This window comes from Equus caballus, chromosome 1, assembly GCF_041296265.1.
Source record: "Equus caballus isolate H_3958 breed thoroughbred chromosome 1, TB-T2T, whole genome shotgun sequence".
Lineage (NCBI taxonomy): Eukaryota > Metazoa > Chordata > Mammalia > Perissodactyla > Equidae > Equus > Equus caballus.
The window spans coordinates 136,754,517-136,774,316 of record NC_091684.1 but is presented as its reverse complement, the minus strand read 5'-3'; the positions used below and the strand labels follow the sequence as shown (position 1 = coordinate 136,774,316).

At 35.7% G+C, this 19,800-nt stretch overlaps 1 protein-coding gene across 2 annotated transcripts in view; it reads left to right on the top strand.

Moving 5' to 3' along the window:
* GLCE (glucuronic acid epimerase) overlaps window positions 1-19,800 on the top strand; it is a 131,253-nt gene that overhangs the window by 57,963 nt on the left and 53,490 nt on the right. The window contains exon 2 of one of the 2 annotated variants that reach the window (XM_023654752.2): window positions 3,271-3,361. The exons of the other annotated variant lie outside the window; for it this stretch is intronic. The gene's annotated coding sequence lies outside the window, so the exon portion shown is untranslated. The remainder of the gene's footprint in view (window positions 1-3,270; window positions 3,362-19,800) is intronic. 2 annotated transcript variants of the gene reach the window in all.

The following is a 19,800-nucleotide window of genomic DNA, read 5'->3' as shown; positions in this document are numbered from 1 at the left end:
TTTTGAGTTTTCCAGTCTGAACAAAGTATGTCTTTATATTTACTTATATCTTGTTTGACTTTTTGTTCCTTTTGGTTTCATTGATTTCTCCTCTTTATTTCATTCCTTTTACTTTTTAATTTGCTATTCTTGTTCTAGTCTCTTAAGATGAACGCTTAGATTACTAATTTTAGACTTTTCTTTTTTCTAACATAAGCATTTAATGCTGTAACATCTCTGAGTACTGCTTAGCTTCATCCCACAACTTTTGATATATTGTCTTACTTTTCTTCAGTTCAGAATATTTTGTTTCTCCTTGAGACTTCCTCTTTGACCCATGGATTACTTATCAGTGTGTTTTAAAATGTCCTAGTGTTTGGAGATGGTCCTGTTATTCTGTTATTGATATCTAGTCTGATTTTATTTTGGTCAGATAACATCCTTTGTGTGATTTCAGTTCTTTTAAGTTTGTAAAGATTTGTTTTATGATTCATTGTTATTAGTTTTCTATTGCTGCTGTAACAAATTACCACGAACAGTGGCTTAAATAGTAGAAATTTATTATCTTACAGTTCTGGAGGTCAGAAGTTTGCGGCCCGTTTCAGCGGACTAAATTCCGGTTGTCAGCAGGACTGCCTTCTTTCTGGAGCCTCCAGAGGAGAATTTGTTTCCGTGTTCTTTCCGCCTTCTAGAGCTGTTTGCTTTCCTTGGCTCATGGTCCCTTTCAGCAATGGCCTCATTTACCAGTAGCGTTATATTTAAAGAATGTTTCTTTCTACTATTCTTTTCTGACTTTCTTTTAGTTGTTATGTTTAAATCTTTTACATTTAATATAATTATTGATATATTTAGATTTGTGTCTACCATTTTCTTCCTTTTTACCCCCATTTGTTGCCTCTGTTTTTTGTTTCTCTGTTTTCCCCTTCCTGTCTTCTTTTGAATTACTGAAATTTTTTTTTGTTTTTTGGTTAGGTATTCCTTTATAATTTTATTGATTGTGTTTTTAACTATATCTTTCTATAGCTTTTTTTTTAGTGGTTGCTCTAGAGATTACAGTATACTTAACTTTTCACAGTCTACTTAGAATCAATATTTTACTACTTCAAGTGGCACGTAGAAACTGTGCTACCATACAAACTTTTTACTCCCCTCCTTTATGCTGTAGTTGTGTTATATATTATTTGTATTATGTACATATTACAATATATACATTGAAAGCTCCATCAGACGTTTGTACTTTTTGCTTTCAAGTCTCAAACATATTTTAAAGAACTTAAGAAGGTAAGAATAGTCTATTATATTTACTCATATATTTAACAATTAGGTTGCTTTTCTTTCATTCCTGATGTTTCAAAGTTTCCTTATGGTGTCATGTATCATCTGTTGGAAGAATTTCCTTTAGCAACTTTTTTCAAAGCACTTCTGCTGTCAACTTCTCTTAGTTTTCCTTCATCTAAGAATATCTTTATTTCACTTTCATCTCCAAAGAATATTTTTGCTGGATGTAGAATTCTGGGTTGAAGGTTCTTTTCTTTCAGTACTTTAAAAATGTTCCACTTCCTTCTGGCTTGCTTGTTTTCTGAAGAGAAATTCACAGTCATTTGAACACTTTTCCCCCTATAAGTAATGCTAAATTTTTCTGGTTCCTTTCGAGATATTTTTATCTTCAGTTTTCTAAAATTTTATTAGTGTGTGTCTGGTCATAGATTTCTTGGTATTTATTTTGTTTGCATGTTTGCTGAGCTTCTTGAATCTGTGTGTTTATATCTTTCATCAAATTTGGAAAATGTTTTCTTAAAATATTTTTATTACACTGATCTCTTTTCTCTTGCTGGGATTCTAGAGTCACAAATGTTGACCTGAGGCACTCTTCTTTTTTTCCCCATCTTTTTCTCTCTTTTATTCACATTGGATAATTTCTATTCGTCTATATTAAGTTCACTGACTTTTTCTTTTTTCATCTCCATTCTACTATTGAGCTCCTCTAGTGAGTTTTTAATTTTGATTATTGGTATTTTTCTAATTCTAAGATTTGCATTTAGTTCTTTTTTATATCTTCTATCTCTTTACTAAGCCTTTCTGTTTTCCATTTGTTTCAAGAATGTTTGTTCTTACTTGGTGAAGCATTCTATGATAGTTGCTTTAATATCTTTAATATCTGCCTCAGATAATTCCAGCATCTCTGCTTTTTTGATGTAGGCATCTTTTCCCATGTAAGTTGAGATTTTCCTGGTTCCTCATATGCCAAGTAATATCCTGAACATTTTGAGTATTATGAGACTTGTTTAAATCCTACACAGAATGTTGATATATTTGTTTTAGTAGGCAATCAATTCAGTTAGGTTCAGACTGCAAGTTGCTGTGGGTTGTGGTTACAACATCAGTTCACTTTTCAGAGTCTTTGCCATGCTCTTTGGTTCTGTCCAACATATGCACCACCCATTGACCAGTCTGGAATGAGGTAGTGGTCTATCCCATAGTTTAAGTCTCAGAGTCTGTGTATGCTTATTTGGATCAGATCCACACATGTGCTGCTTGCAGGTGAGCCAAGGCATTATAAACAACTTTGAAGCATTGCTTTCTCCAGCTCCTCCCTCTCTGGGATCTCCCAGTAATTTCGGATTCCCTGGGACTACCCTTTTCCATTCTCCAGTCAGAAAGATGGGGTTTAGTTTATCCCTCTCTAATGTGCACTCCTTACAGCTGTGCCCATATCCAGGGCCAAGTGGTAGGACAACTTGAGAAAAAAGAGGGAGAGAGAAAAAAGCAGCAGGGATTCACCACATCCTCTTGGGACCACAGCTCTTTGGATCAGAGAGGAAGATGTTCCCCTCCCTCAGAGTTTTAGGGTCCAGGTGGCCTCCATTGCCATACCTGCCACAGGAGGCTAAGCTTGAGAGGACGGGGGGCCACGGAGGGAAGCTGGGGAAGGATTTCCACACTTTATTGTGAGTGTTAGGAGATTCGTTCCCCTCTTAGAGTCAGCACTAGAGGGCTTCTCTGGAGGAGTTCTCTGTGCCAATGCCCTCTTCTGGGTTTGGGGCTGTATTAAGTTCAGGCTGGAGGATGCCAGTCAGAAACGAAATGCTCTTTCAGTGGTACTTCAAATTCTGGTCTTCTTACCCAATCTGCTTGCTACAGTTTGCTTTTCATGGTCCTCAGATAGCTGCTTAATGGATTCCATCCAAGTCTTGTAGCTACATTGACTCAGAGAGACGGGTTGGAGTGTGATTACCTCATTTTATCCAGTGCTAGAACCAGACTTAAAGGTTTTTAATTTTGTTTCTCCAGGAGTTTGACAAGAAACTGAAGTTTTGATCAAATATATTTTGAGTTTGAAACCAGACATGTACTAGAGTTTAGATTCTTTCATTTGATTAAGGTAAGACTGTTTAATAAAATTTAATTATACCCTTATTATACATTTTTAAACTTAATTTTAATGTGTGCTTTATTAACACATTTTAATTTTTCAGTCTACCTGAGATTCTGACCTCAGGAAATATTTTCATGCTTCCTTTGCTATTTGAATAGCTAATGTTCCATGTAACAACTTCCAGATATGAGGGGGACATGTGATTATACGTTTGCTGAAGGTGTTATGTATTGATAATCAAATTTGTTTGCCTAGTGCAGGAGTCAATAAACCAAGGCCCACAGGCCGGTCACCTGTTTTGGTAAATAAAGTTTGATTGGAACATATTCACACCCATTCATTACGTTTTGTCTCTGGCTCTCTTACCACTATAGTGGCAAAGTTCATTAGTTGCAGCAGCTTCCATATGGCCTGCAAGTCTAAAATCTGGCCCTTTAAGAAAAGCATGCTGACCCTTGGCCTAGAAGACCAAATCAGGGTGTCTTACTATGCTGTATAATTATAACATGTGAAGTGATAGCTAACTGATTTTAGTTGTTATTAAGTGTTGTCATGTGTGAAAACTGATTAGAGGTTTCGCATATGCGTGTTAGTGTGTGTGCTCCTACCCTAGGCCAAACATCTTGAAGTAAAGAGTCTGTATTATTTCTTAGGAAGAGGTATTAGCTTTCTGAAATGATTGATTTTAAAAATAAGACAGTTCTGTGAGCAGTTAAATGCAAAGTGTTTATTTCTAAGTAGAAGTCTTTATTTTGCTTAGATTTTCAAAAATTAAAGTTTGTATGATACTAGTCAAGCTTGTTACTACTCTAAAAAAATATTCACACAAATGTATTTAATTATATTTTGCCTTTCCTGGTAAGTTTAAACAGAAGTAGAAATATTTTGAGAGTAATGATAAATGTGTTTTTAATATCTGTCCTAGTAATATGAATGGTTTAGAGTATATGAAGTTTTAAATGAAAACGTGATATAAAACTATGTTTAGTGGTTAAAGTTGAAATTATGTTTCTTTATGAATTTTATACTGAATCACTCATACCTATTTGTGATTCCTAAAATTACGAATGTTTAAAAAACATAAGATAGAAGGAGAAATTAAGCCTAGAAAGCCTATAAAATGTTTGGTAGGCTTCTTAGGAATCTCTTGGCTGAAGAAAGCGTATTTTTAAAGCATGACATATAAATTAGAATTTCCAAGGAATATCAAATAAAGGAATTTCTCTGTTTTGGAAACCAAAATCTGGAAAAAAAATTTTTTGGTAGTTTTAACAAAATAAGTTTCTGAAATCTTCATCTCTTAAGAACTATTTGATTTGAAAAACAGCCTCTTTTATGTCATGCGTAACTTGAGATATTTGGTTTCCTAATAGACTTGTATGAGGTATCTTTGCTTGTGTTCTTATAAAACAAGTTTGACTTTTTAAAATTACTTTTTAAAGGGGGAAATCTGGAAATTTATCTGTAAGAATGTACTTTGCATCATTTTATTCTATCATGCATTTAAATCAGTATAGATTTAGAAGTAGAGTGTTAGATATTTGAATTATGAAAGATGAATAAAATTAAGCTGCAGAAGAATTGATGGAAATCTTGATAGCTTGAATATGTGAATGAGCCCACCGTAGTAAGTTTAGTTGCGGTCTAAACTGAGTTGGGTTTGGAAAGTATCTATCTGATTCATAGACTGAGACTTATGAGTAAGAATTCCCTTTTAAATGGTGGATGATATAGAAAGGTACTGCTAAAGCTTTTTACTTCTATTGAAATCATATCTTGAGAGATCTTCTTAAAATTAATCTTCCCTGACTTATGTTTCAGTGTGGTCCTCAAAAGTAAAAGGAGAAATAAACTTATAGAAATGTTTTCAGTTTGATATTTTTCTTCCATACAAACTTAGATTAGTTAGACTTTTCTAGGTCCTCATAAAATATTTCACTTTAAAAATCAAATACTGAGTCATTGTCAGTTTGACAGTGTCATTGAAATTAAATGTGTGTGTTGAAGACAGGGGCAGAATTTCTTCTTTAAATTAAATATGCTACTTGTCTTTTAGAGTAGTATATATAGCTGGTTAAGGAAGGGCTTGCATGGACTTGTTTTGGAGTTTTTTCTGTTCATGTCTTTGAAGGTATTCATACTGACAGTGTAACTAGGATGTCAATGTCTTAGTCCATTTGGGCTGCTATAACAGAATAATGTAAACTGGGTAGCTTATAAACAATAGAAATTCATTTCTCACAGTTCTGGAGGCTAAGAAGTTCAAGATTGAGGTGCCAGCGGATTTGGTGTCTAGTGAGGACCCACTTCCTGCTTTTTCACTGTGTCCTCACATGGCAGAAGGGGCAGGGGAGCTCTCTGAAGTCTCTCTTATAAAAAGAGCCCTAATCCTATTCATGAAGGCATGAGCCCTGATCACCTTCCTAAGGCCCCACCTTCAAATACCATCATATTGTGGGTTAGGATTTCAACATGAATTTTGGAAAGCATTCAGTCTATAGCAGTCAACTTTTTAATTTTGTAGACCCTGATCAATGTCACTGAGTAGCCTTTAGGGCGGTACAGAAACTACTTTGGAAATGAACCTCCAATGTTTATTTGCAAAGGAGATAATGTGAAAAAATCTTGCTTTAATTGACCACTCTAGGATTTTCTTTAAAAAACTTTGTGATATATTTTTTAAAGTTGTTTTTTTATACACAGTCATTTTATTTTCTACCAAATAACTTTGGGTGGGGGGAGAATTTTATTCAGAGAATTGGCAATCAGGAAGGGGATACTTAGATTTAAAAGAGAGAAATAAAAGCTTTTTTTCTCTCTTTTTTTTAAGGAACTTTTTATTTTGGAATAATTTTAGATGTACAAGTAAGTTCTAAAGATAGTACAGAGTTTTGTGTTCATTCAGCTTCCCCTAATGTTAACATCTTATATAACCTTGGTACTGTGATCAGACTAAAGAATCAACATTGACTACTCAACTACAGACTTTATTAGAATTTCACCAACTTTTCCACTAACATCCTTTTTCCAGGATCCCACATTATATTGTTTGGCGTATTTCCTCCATTTCCTCCAATCTCTGACAGTTTCTCAGTCTTTCTTTGTCTTTCATTACCTTCACACTTTGGAAGACTACTGATCTGGTATTTTGCAGAATGTCAGTCAATTTGATTTTCTGTGATGTTTTCTGATAGTTAGATTGAACCTACAGATTTTAGGAAAGAATACCAGAGAAGTGGTGTGTCCTTCTCACTGTATGATATCAGGGGTTACGTGATGTCAGTATGTCTCATTACTGATGATGTTATTAACCTTGATCACTTGATTATAGTGGTGTCTGCCAGATTTCTCCACTGTAAAGTTACGATATTTCCCTTAATTAATAAATATTTTGGGAAAAATGCTTTGAGGTTACATAAATTTCCTGTTTCTCCTTAAAGTTTGGCCACTAATTTTAGCAATTATTGGTGGATCTTGCCTGCAGCAATTATTTCTCTGATGTTCTGATGGTGATTTTCTATTCCATTCCTTCCTTCTACATTTATTAATTATAATTCGTCTGTAAGAAAGAGTTGCCCCTCCCCATATTTAATTATTTCACTTATTTATTTACATCAGTGTACACTCATGGATTTTTATTTTATTCTTTGCATTAGAATCAGTAATACTGATATTTATTTTGTTGCTCAAATTGTTTCAGCTTTGGCCACTGGGAGCCCTTTGAAGTTTGCTTCTGTGTCCTTTCAGTGTATCTGTTCTTTTTGTTTTAAGCAATGCCCCTTACTTTCTCGCTCTACAAGATACTCCAGGCTCATCTTATGTTTTCCCTGCCCCAGGCCTGGAATCACCCACTTCTCCAAGGAGCCAGGTTCATCTTATTGGAGAAGAGTATGCAGAAACCAAAATCTGGGTTCTAGATGTGCTCATTGCTGCTGAGGTGTTACTACTTTGAGGTCTTTCAGGGGTCAGAGCTAGGAAATGTATGCTTGTATACTAACCCACATATATATAGCCATCTATGGTTATTTCTGTACGTACTATCTGTATATACATAATGATTTAGTTCATACTGATACCTCCAAGTCCAATCTAGTACCACAGAGATTATTCTAGCATTCCATTTTTGCTTATATGTAACTTCTTTCTCCCACAGTAAGAAATCTGACTCTCATTGTCTACAGTATATTTACATATTTGCTAGGTGTGTATAGTAGTTTCAAAATTGCTATCCCATACTCTTGTGAGAAACAAATTTACCAAACAGAATACAGTGTTTGCGTATAGTTCTTTTTATCCTTTATTCTCACAGTATCCAGCCAAAGTGCTCTTTTCCAAAGTCAGTTAAGTCAGGTCTTTTATTCCTTATCTCTTTCAATCTGCTATGCCATTCATTTGTAACACAGTTAGATTCATTTGTCAGTTTGCATTCCGTCTTCAATTTCCTTGACACTCTGGCTTGTTTGATTTTTTAAAATTTGTATCCAGTAAAATTCACATTTTTTTTTTTTAAGATTGGTATCTGAGCTAACAACTGTTGCTAATCTTCTTTTTCTTTTTCCAGCTTTTTCTCCCCAAGTCCCCCCAGTATATAGTTGTATATTTCAGTTGTGGGTCCTTCTAGTTGTGGCATGTGGGATGCCACCTCAGTGTGGCCTGACAAGCAGTGCCATGTCCATGCCCAGGATCCAAACCAGCGAAACCCTGGATCGCTGAAGCAGAGCACATGAACTTAACCACTTGGCCACAGGGGCGGCCCCAAAATTCACTTTGTGTTGCACAGTTCTTTAGGGTTTGCATAGAGTCATGTGTTTACCAACAACAGTTCCATCACCCACCAAATTCCCTTGTATTGCCCCTTTGTTGTCAATCCCTCTTTCCACCTCCAAACCCTGCCAGTCACTGATGTGTTTTCCATGCCTATAGTTAGCCTTTTCCAGAATTTCATATAAATGGAGTCATATAATATGTAGCCTCTTAGGACTTGGAGTCTTTCACTTAATAAAATGTATTTAATATCCATCTATCTGTTGCATAAATCATTAGTTTGTTCCTTTTTATTTCCAAGTAGCATTCCATTAATTACCACAGTTTATCCATTTACCTGTTGAAGGACGTCTGGGTTGTTTCCAGCTTTGGGCAATTGTTGATAAAGCTACCACAAACATTTGCATAAAGGTGTTTTGTTTTTTATGTGGTTTTTGTTTTTGTTTCATTTAGATAAATACCTAGGAGTGGGATTATGCACCTTATTATAATTGTATATTAACTTTATAAGAAACTGCCAAACTTTCTACGATTTTGCATTTCTACCACCAGTGTATGAGAGTTCCTATTGCTCTGCATCCTCATCAGCACCTTCGTATTGTCAGTTTGTTTTTATCTTTTAGCTGTTCTAATATATGCGTAGTGGTATCTCATTTTAATTTGCATTTCCCCAGTGACTAATGATGTTGATATGCCATTCATATATTTTTGAAGGGTCAGCTGGTCCCTTTTATTGCTCTTGATTTTCTCCTTTCATAATCAACCAGGTGGGTAGAGTCTTCTCCAGTATATTTTTGATTGAACTAATTGCCATCATCTCTGAATATTTGGCTATATTTTATAATAAAATACACAGTTCCATGTATGAGTTTTGATTTTCTGTGCTTATTACGATGGAATGAATATATGGTTTTTATATAGCTGAGTATCTGAATGATAATTTCATTGTCCAAAGCTAGGTTGCTTTATCAGAATCTTCTCATAGATGACATCTGTGACTGAAAAACATGCCGGGCAAGGTGAAGTGTGATCAGTTCTGCTAGTGCCAAAGGTTGGCTTTGGATTGGCAGATGTGTTTTTAGAAAAAGAAGTTTTAGGGTCTTAGGTGAGATCTTTTCCCCTTTGACTATCAAATGAGCAAAGAAAACCTGATACTTTCTTGGGATGTCTGTCAACATTTGCAGCTTTCGATCTGTTCTTATAAATAATCAGTTAATATTAGGTGAAAGAGATTAGAAATGAATGCTTTTAAACTTGGGCTTCTTTACATAAGCATTTAAATTGACTGATAGCTTAAAAATATATTGCTTCATTGAGCTGAATTAATAAAAATGGGTGGAATACTCATCACCTATTTTCTGGCATTTCAAAGACTGTTGCTAAAAATCCCATAATTCAATAACTCGTTGAATTCTTAGCTTACACTTAGCTTTTATCAGAATGGAATTAAGACATATCAAGTTTTAATGACTGATCTTTTACCCTATTGGAGCTTTATATTTACTAATTCTGTTTTATAAAGACCTACATTTAATCTATTAGAATATGTGCTAGGATACCATATTGTTTAAATAGATTTTTCTGTTTGTTTGCTGTATAAAGTCCTTTTAAGAACTTACCATGGGGGCCGGCCCCATGGCCGAGTGGTTAAGTTCACACACTCTGCTTCGGTGACCCAGGGTTTCACCAGTTCGAATCCTGGGTGCAGACATGACAGAGCTCATCAGGCCATGCTGAGGCGGTATCCCACATGCCACAACTAGAAGGACCCACAACTGAAATATGCAACTATGTAGTGAGGGAATTTGGGGAGAAAAAGAAGGAAAAAAAAAAAGATTGACAACAGTTGTTAGCTCAGATGCCAATCTTTAAAAAAAAAAAAGAACTTACTATATTATGTAAAATATATGCTTAAATTGGGAAAATACTGTATGCCTTAAAGGATAGCATTCCTGTCACATCGTTTGGGTAATTAGGAATGATTCTGTTGACAGAGATTCTAGGTAACTAGGTGAGTTATCCCCTATTTCAGCGGAGAAAGCCAAAACAGTATTTATTTACATATTCAGATTCTGAAAATAATGTTAGTATTAGAAGTCATTACATAAATGGGAAGATGACTTTTTGTCTGCTTTAGAATGAGCACGTCTCTTTGACTATACCATTTCATAGAGTGGTTATATCGCTGACGTTTCTAGTGGCTAAACCCAGGTTTGTTTTCATGACGATGATGACATTCTTTGCGTTTAAACCAGCGAGTTTTAAATTGGAAAGTTCAGGCCTTCCTACAGTAGCTGCTCTGGTCACAGTACAGAACTTATATTGTCCTACCTTCTCAGGCTCTCTTTGTAAATAAGGTATAAATAAGACAGTGTTTTCCCAGCCTTGTGGAAGGGAAAAAAAGTACTATGTATGTATATATTTATACTATAAATATATATTTTATTTCCTTCTTCCCTTTTCCTGAACAGCAGGGAAAAAAAAGAGGAAAGTGTGAGTTTTCATTTCTTTTTTAAGGTCTTGGTGGGAGTGTACTTCCTTATTTATAGAAGACTAGGAAGTCACATGACTTTGTGTCTTCGGTTGTATGCTTATGCTTTAGAGCCCGAGACTAAGGAAGCGGCAGCTACAAGCAGCTGTACTTGTTGACAGTGTCAGCTGTACCTTACAGTGCTGAGATCAGCGTTTCTGAAGTGGGGGAGTGGAGGGAGGATGGAGTTTAACTTCTTTTGAGCAGCTTTTGTTTGATTGACTCCAAGTCAGGCACTTTGTTTTCCATGTTATTTAACTTAATCCTCACAATTAGCCTACATGTATACGATTACCCACATTTTACAAATAAAGACAATTTCTCCAAGGTCACACAGCTTGTAGTGGCAGAGTCAGGATCTGAACCTTTGTTTTCTGACCTAACAGTCCACACTCTTATCCACTATACTCTACTGCTTCTCCTAGAGGGTGAAAATTATTAGAAATTCTCTCTAAACTTTTAAGCCTCTGGGAAGGAAACTAATAGATAAGACTGAGATTATCTCAACATTATGTAGTGTTTCCTTCAACCTTAATGGCGCTTCACTTTTTGGAAAACCTATTTTATACATGATATATGGGGGAACTGACAGCGTAATATTCATTAATGCTAATCTTATGACCAAGTCTCCATTTGATGCCTCAGAAAGGATTCTCTAATGATGTTAGTGATAACTAATAGCTTTCTTGAAAATAAAAATCATCTATGAATCAGAAATAATACATGTCTGCATTGCTGTTAGCAGTAAAAATATTCAGCTCAAAAATTCACATTTGCGGTAACTTTTTAATAGTCTAATTAAACTCTTAGAAATGATACTCAGTATAACATTTGCAAAGCCAACTCTTGTATAGCTGCAAATAATGCTTTAAACTGTTTTATCAATAAACTATTTTATGGTAGATCAATAAATTCCATTTGCACAGTGATTAAACTGTCTTTATCTTAATGGTATTTCACTTTGTAGTAATGTTATACTGTCAGAATTAACGACTATATGTAGAATTGTTGTCAGTTGTGAGAGTTTTTCTTAACATTTTCATTATATTACTGGTCTTATTGTACACTTAATGTAAATTTATCTATGGGCCAGTCATTAGTTATTTAGTATTTATTTCTAGCATATTAAAATTCTCAATAAATACCGAAAATATTTCAAGTGTGATAAAACTGTATGGGAAATTGTTTCTGTATATATAAATAGTCAAACTCTAGACCTTTTGTTTAAAAAGTACTAAATGTTGGGCCAATCCTAGTGCCTTAGTGGTTAAGTTTGGTGCACTCTGCTTCAGCAGACCGGGTTCTATTCCCAGGCATGACCCTACACCACTCTGTTAACAGCCATGCTCTGCTGGTGGCCCACATACTAAAAAATAGAGGAAGATTGGCACAGATGTTAGCTCAGGGCAAATCTTCCTCAGCCAAAAAAAAAAAAAGCTAAATGTTAGTTGACATTTGTTAAGGAAGAAGTCCAAAATTTATTATTCTTTTATTACATTCCGGGGCAAAGTATGTTGCAATACTCAATAGGAGGATAAAAAAAGCATTACCTGAATCTGTCTATTTATTTATCTTCTTATGTACTTGTTTCGATGTTGCGGGTAGATCAACAGGCAGTAAGTTGAAATGGGAAGCACAGCCTTGGAAATCAGTAGAGTTGAGTTCTGATGTTGGTGCAGCCAATACTAATTGTGTGACTTTGGACGAGTCATTAAATTTCTCTAGATCTAAATTTTGGTGTGCGTCTGTAAATAAGGTAGTTGGACTGTGGTTTCCAAGATTATTCCCTGTGATTCTTATGCCAGAAATTATGTCAGTAGCAAACCTAACATAAAAAGTTTAGTTGGTCTACTTTTCTTTTGTGGTTCTTAACCAATAAATAGGGATTTTTGTTTTGTTTTTTGTTTTTAGAACAGGCATCCCCAGTGCAACTGTGCTGGTGAATTTAAGTGCTTCTAGTACTATATTTCCCTATAGTAATGCAGTATATGTAAAATTAGCCAGATATTTTTTAAGATTTTCTTTTCCCCGTTTTTGCAGGAGGGAGCTAAGGAAGGGTTCGATGTTTGGCTCTCTCTAGGCTTGGCATAGTGCAGAGTAAGCCCTTCATTCTGGGAATGCCTGCAGTGCAGTAGGCATCCTTGCATCAGCTCTCGTGGAATTCCCTGTCTTCTCACTTTTTTTGTAATATGGTGGTGGTGGTGATGGTAGTGTTTCCTAACATTTATTGAGTACTTTCTATGTACCTGGGGTTCATCTAAACAGTTTATGTACATTAACTCACTTAATCCTTGCCTGTGAAGTAGTTATTCTTTAAACCCATATGGTATATGAAGAAACTGAAGTATAAACAAGTTAAATAACTTCCTTAAAGACATAGTGTTAAGTGATAGAACCAGCATTCAAATCCAGAAGGAACAGTTAAAATCCTACACCCTTAACTACTATTCTGTACAGCTTCCCAATGTTGTATATGTGAAGCTTCAGATTTTTCTTGGTCTTAAGGCCCTAAATGCATCAAACCTCACCCTCTTAAACACACACACACCCCCTATTTCAATTCTTTGTTATTAGATATAGTGATTAAACTATCTTGTGATCGTGGCATTTTCTGTCATTAAACTCCTTAGCTTTAGATGAGTTGAATAAGAATTAGCTCTTTGACACAAATATCACTTTTGTTCCAAATTATTAACATTTTAGAGCTACTCCATGAGTAATAAACATGATTTTGGCAAAGTTCCAAATACTGCTTTTGTTGGAAGCGTCAAACTAGGTAGAATTCTGAGTACTGTCTTAAGATAAATAGACATTGCAAATGGAGTATTTCTATAAAGATCTCATAAACTTTCTGGTCTATTTAAACCCTCTCTGTCTTACAAATGTACAAATGCATAAGATAGGAAAATCTGAGGCAATAATATAGCCCATCAGTCACTTTTTAAATGTAGCAGTTTTATTTTGTCCATAGTGTTTGTTGCCAGGCAGTTTAGGAATAATGGGGTCTTCAGAGTATAGCCATATTGTCAAGCAGGAAAGTTTACACTAACATGAATTCCAGCTCCTTATGAAAATCAAAACATGGCTACATGGAAACATTATAGGGACTTCATGTTCATGCATATTCCTAATCTGTAAATCAGGACTTTTAATATAGACTTGATGTTTTCAGCAAGAGTAAGCCTGCTAACTAATTAGTATATTCTTGTTAGGTGTCAGTAGAAAAAGAAAATAAATTTTAAAAATATATGTATTTATATGCACACATATATAAAATTATTGCCTAATTAAATCTTTGGTGATTAATTATTTAAATATAATTTGAGTCAGTGGACCATCTGTGAGCAAGAAATAAATTTGTTTTGCTGAGTGACTAAGAGTGTGGGGAATATTTGTTACTGCCCCAGGCCTTGATTATCCTGACTAGGCTAATTTGTATGTTCTACAGTAAGAGTATCCGACTAATCATTAGAGACTCCCTTTATATAAAAGGATACTTTGGGGAGAGAATATCAGTATTAGTGAAGCCCTATAACAACACAAGTCACTAGTGTTAAATATTATCTGCTCATTATAGAGCTGATACTAGAGTAGGTGTGTCAGAGGAAGCTTTTAAAAACATAGTATTCAATACAATGAACTGTTAGATAACTAAATCAGGGGAGTCAGCAACTTACTTTTTTATGACAGTAAAAAATGGGGTAATCTTTTTTGAACAAAGGCTTTGGGTCAAACATAAGCCCTTCAAGAAGCATTCTTCTACAAAGAGTGTAAAAGGCAGAAAATAAAAGTGAAAGCCAAAATTAATGAAGTAAAAAGCAGAAGTACAAAAGAAAGAATCAATAAAATGGGTACTTTTTTTTTTTAAGATTGGCACCTGAGCTAACATCTGTTGCCAATCTTCCTTTTTTTTCTTCTTCTCCCTAAAGCCAACCCAGTACATAGTTGTATATTCTAGTTGTGAGTGCCTCTGGTTGTGCTATGTGGGACGCTGCCTCAGCATGGCCTGATGAGTGGTGCCATGTCCACACCCGAGATCCAAACCAGCAAAACCCTGGGCCACAGAAGCGGAGCGCGCTAACTTAACCACTCGGCCATGGGGCTGGCCCCACAATTGGTATTTTTAATAAAAGTGATAAGTTCTCTGGGAAACTGATGAAGAAAAAATAGAAAAGGCACAAATTTCCAATTTCAGAAATGAAAAAGGGACATCTTAGCAGATCCTACGGGCATTAAAAAAGGTGAGGATTTAGGTATTTCAAGCCTTTCACATCAGCCACATCAGCCACGGAAGACAATGACCTCTACCTTCAACATTGAGGCAGGCAGACACAGAAGAAGTATCCTTTACATCCCACCAACCCAACCTCTGACTCAGCTAAGACGCCATAACCACCACCACCACCTCTCAGTCTTCCAATGTGCTCGCTGTCTTCCCAATTCTGACCTGAGTGTGAAACAGAAGAAACATCGAGGACTTCCACAGGCTCTCAGAGAGACCCCAATGTCTCTCCGCACTGGACTGCAGCATAGACTTTGGATCAGTATAGGAAGCTCTCAAATGCCAAGATCAAGGGGCTGGCCCCGTGGCTGAGTGGTTAAGTTCGTGCACTCCGCTGCAGATGGCCCAGTGTTTCGTTGGTTCAGATCCTGGGCACAGACATGGCACTGCTCATCAAACCACGCTGAGGCAGTGTCCCACATGCCACAACTATGAAGGACCCACAACAAAGAATATACAACTGTGTACTGAGGGGCTTTGGGGAGAAAAAAAGTAAAATCTTTAAAAAAAAAAAGGTGAGTTATTTTAAAATAACTTTATGCCAATAGATTTGAAAATTTAGATGAAGTGGACAAATTTCTAGAAAAGCAGAATGTGTTAAGACTTACAAAAAATTAAAAATCTGAATAGTTCCATATTTATTAGTGAAATCTACTCTGTAATTTGTAACTTTCCCACAAAGAAATTTCCAGGCCCAGATGGCTTCACAAATAAATTCTTCCAAGAATTTTCAGAAGGAATAACATCAGTGTTACTAAAACTCTTACAGAGAACAAAGAGAGAAAATATCTCCCAAACCATTTTGAGGCTTGCGTAACCTTAATATCAGTACCTAATAAGGACGTTATAAGAAAGGAAAATTTCAAGTCCATTTCTCTTGTGAACATAGGTGAGCAAATTCTAAAAATATTAGCAAATCAAATAGAGAGAGAGAGGTCATAGAGCACAAGTTTAGTTTTACATTCAGAACTCAATCAATGTGACTCACCAAACTTCCCCCCACCCCCTACAGGTTCGGGTCCCAGGTGCGGACATGGCACCACTGTTGATCCATGCTGTGGCAGGCGTCCCACATATAAAGTAGAGGAAGATGGGCACAGATGTTTGCTCAGGGCCAATCTTCCTCAGCAAAAAGAGGAGGATTGGTGGCGGATGTTGGCTCAGGGCTAATCTTCCTCAAAAAAAAAGATCCTCAATCTCATTAGTCGCCTGCAAAGTACAGATTAAACCCACAATGAGATCCCACTGCCTACTCTGCAGACTGGCTAGACTGAAGGACTGACAATACCAAATGCTGGTGAGAGGCGTTGCACCGCAGCTCCTTTTTCACAGCTGGCGGGAATGTAAATTGCTTTAACCACTCTGGTTAATACTGTTTTTCACTAAAGCTGAACTTTTTCATACCACATGTCTTGACAGTTGCACTCTCAGGTATATACCCAATAGAAATGCTAACATTTGTTCACCAAAACACATGTGCAAGAGTGTTCATAGAATAGTATTCACATAGCCAAAAACTGGGAACAATCCAAATGCTCAGCAGCAAATTGGGTAACTAAATAGTGGTATATTTGTACAATGGGATAGCATACAGCAATGAGAATAAATGAATTATTGCAGCACACAACCACATGAGTGAATCTCAGGAACATAATGTTCAGTGGAAAAAGCCAGTCACAAAGGAGTACCGGTGGTATAATTCCAGTTACGTGAAGTTTAAAGACAGGCAGAACCGAGTTACTGTGGCAGAGATGAGGACAGCTGTTACTTTGGGGGAAGGGTTTTGACAGGGAAATAAAGTAAGGGGATCTTCTATGCAGCAGGTTCAGGAAGTTCTGTTCTGCTGATAGATGCTATAAGCATGTAATAAAATCATGACTGGGTTAATTTATCAAATGCTTCTATTTGATAAAACCTATTGAGATGATATGACCCCCCTCCCCCCTTTTCTGTTAATTTGAATTCTGAATGTTAAACCAAACTTGTGTTATTGTAGTATATTTCTTGATTTGGGTACTGGTTACACAGGTGCATTCACTTTGTGAAAATTAATCAAGCTGTACACTCTGTGTATTATACTATAATAAAAAGTTTATTTAAAATTTTTAATTTAAAGAAGTTAAATGGATATTTGGAGAGTTAGCCAGAAAGTTACGTGTTCCTTTCATGGGACAAGGAGAGGCAAAGAAAAATTTACATTTCCATGGAAGATTATCCTTCTCGGTCATGTTTGGTTTAGAACGTGCTCTATAGAAAGAGATTTATGAGATGGTTTAGTAATTAACACTTGCCTCTGTGAAGTCAGCTACAAATATGGTGAGGCTTTTTAAGTGGCATCAAAACAATGGCATAACAATTAAATGGAACTTGTTAATGGTGAGAATCAGCTTCTCTACTTTGCTGCTTCTTTCTTAGTTGTAGCTTTTCAGACATTGGATAAAAGTCAATTCAGGATAATGGCCTCAAAGGAGAAACAAATGAAGTGAACCCGCAGTGAAGGGAGAGAAAACCTAAAGGCCCTGAAGTCTCACAGGATTGAGTTTGGGGTTCAGAGATGACAAGGAAACGAACATTTTGAGGGCAAAATATTGGAAAGGAGAGGACTGCACAAATGGAGAGCTCCAGAGACCTGTAGAGGGCCCCGCCAAGTCTTTGGCTGGTATCAATCTGTGCGTATGTGTGAAGTAATGACTCAACATTAGGAAAGGAACCACTGGAAAGAGTAGGAGGAATAGTCCTCACAGATCACAGAGAGTGAGGTAGCCCCATCTGCCGAAGTGGAAAGACTTCCTAATAGACAGGTACTGGGTAAAGTCTTAAGAAGGGTATTGCCCTAGACTAAAAGCTACTCTGCTCTCACCTAATAAAGTTTAAAAGTAAGCCTTGAATGATTAAACTGTTTCCAGGTAACTTAAGTACACCTAGAACAAAGCTCAAAAACACTTAAAGGAATACGAAAAATCAGTACCATATGACCCAGCAATCCTGTTTTTAGGTATTTATCCAAAGTCATTGAAATGAAGATCTTGAAGAGATATTTGCACTTCTGTGTTCATTGAAGCATTATTTATGATACACAAGATGTTAAAGCAACCTCAATGTTGATCAGTGGATGAATGAATAAAGAAAATGTGGTATATGCAGTGGGATATTCTTCAGCCTTCAAAAAGCAGGAATTCTGTCATACAACAACCTGGATGAACCTTGAGCACACTATGCTAAGTGAAATAAGCCGGTCACAAAAGACAAAGACTGCATGATTCCACTTGTATGAGGTATCTAAATTAGTCAAACTCAGAAGCAGAAAGTAGAATAGTGGTTGCCAGGTGTTAGAGGGAGGGGAAAAGGAGAGTTGCTATTCAGTGGGTATAGAGTTTCAGTTATGCAAGATGGAAAAGTTCTAGAGATCTGCTATACAACATTGTACTTATAGTTACCAATACTGTACTGTACACTTCAGAATTTGTTGAGGGGAAAAAATAACTAAATTGCACAAATTCATTTGTCCATTCATATTTGCTATAAATAGCATTTTCTGCTTTTTAAAAAATCTGCAATATATCTATATAGTCAAGATTAAGCACAAAAGATAAGTATATCCATAACAAATCTGAAAAAAAATCTGATAGTCATCAATGTAAAAGTCTTAATGTCTTGCATCCTATAAAAAATTATCAGACATGCAAAGAAGCAGGAAAATATGACCCACAGCCTGGACAAAAATCAACCAACAGGAAGAGAGAAATAAATGACATGTAAGATTGAATTAGACAAGGACATTAAAGCAGCAGTTATAAAGATACTCCATACGTTCGGGAGGGTGGAGGAAAACATGAACATACCAAAGAGAAAACAGAAGTTATTTTTAAAGAGAGACCCAAATAGAACTTCTAGAGATGAAAAATACAGGCTCTGAAATGGGAAATACAGCAAATGAGATTAATAGATTAGACATTGCAGGAGAAAAAGATTAGTTAAAACCTGAAGACATGGCAATAGCAACTAAAATGAAAATAAAAAATACTTGAAAATGAAAAAGAACACTGAATCAGTAGCTATGGGACAATATCAAGCAGTTTAACACAAATATAACAAATTTCAGAAAGGGATGTGGAGACAAAAAATTATTTCAAGAAATAGTGGGCACATATGTCCCAAGTTTGATGAAAACTGTAAACCCACAGATTATAGAAGTTCACAAATCTCCAAGCAAAAGAACCAGGCATAATAATCAAGTTGTTGAAACCAATGACAAAAATATTGAAAAAATATCATAAAAGCAGCTGGAGTAAAAATATATTACCTTAAATAACTAATATATAAAATTTACTATAAACTTCTTATCAGAAACTATGCATGCCGGAAGTAACATCCTTAAAGTACTGGAAGAAGAAAAAAAAGATCTAGAACTCTGTTTCTGGCAAAAAAAGATCTTTCCAAAATGAAGACAAAATAAAGATTTTTGGGGGGTAAACAAAGCTGAGAGAATTTGTCACCAACAGACCTTCACTACAAGAAATGTTTAAAAGGGGTTCTTTAGGCAGAAAGAAAATGATGCATCTACAAAAAGAAATGAAGAGTACTGGGAATGGTAAATATTTGAGTAGGTATAAAAGCCTTTTCCCCCTCATTTAAGATTTTTTCTTTGAAGATAATTGTTTAAAACAAGAATAACAATATATTGTGTTGTTTATAACATAAGTGGAAGTAAAAGAAAAAACAAGAGGTGTAGCTAATGTGTCAGTGGTGGAGACGAAATGGAATCATAAAAATTACTCACCCAAAGGTGGCAGAAAAAAAAGAAGAGAACAACAAAAGATGAGACAAATAGCAAGATAGAGATTTAAATCCCACCGTATCAATAATCAC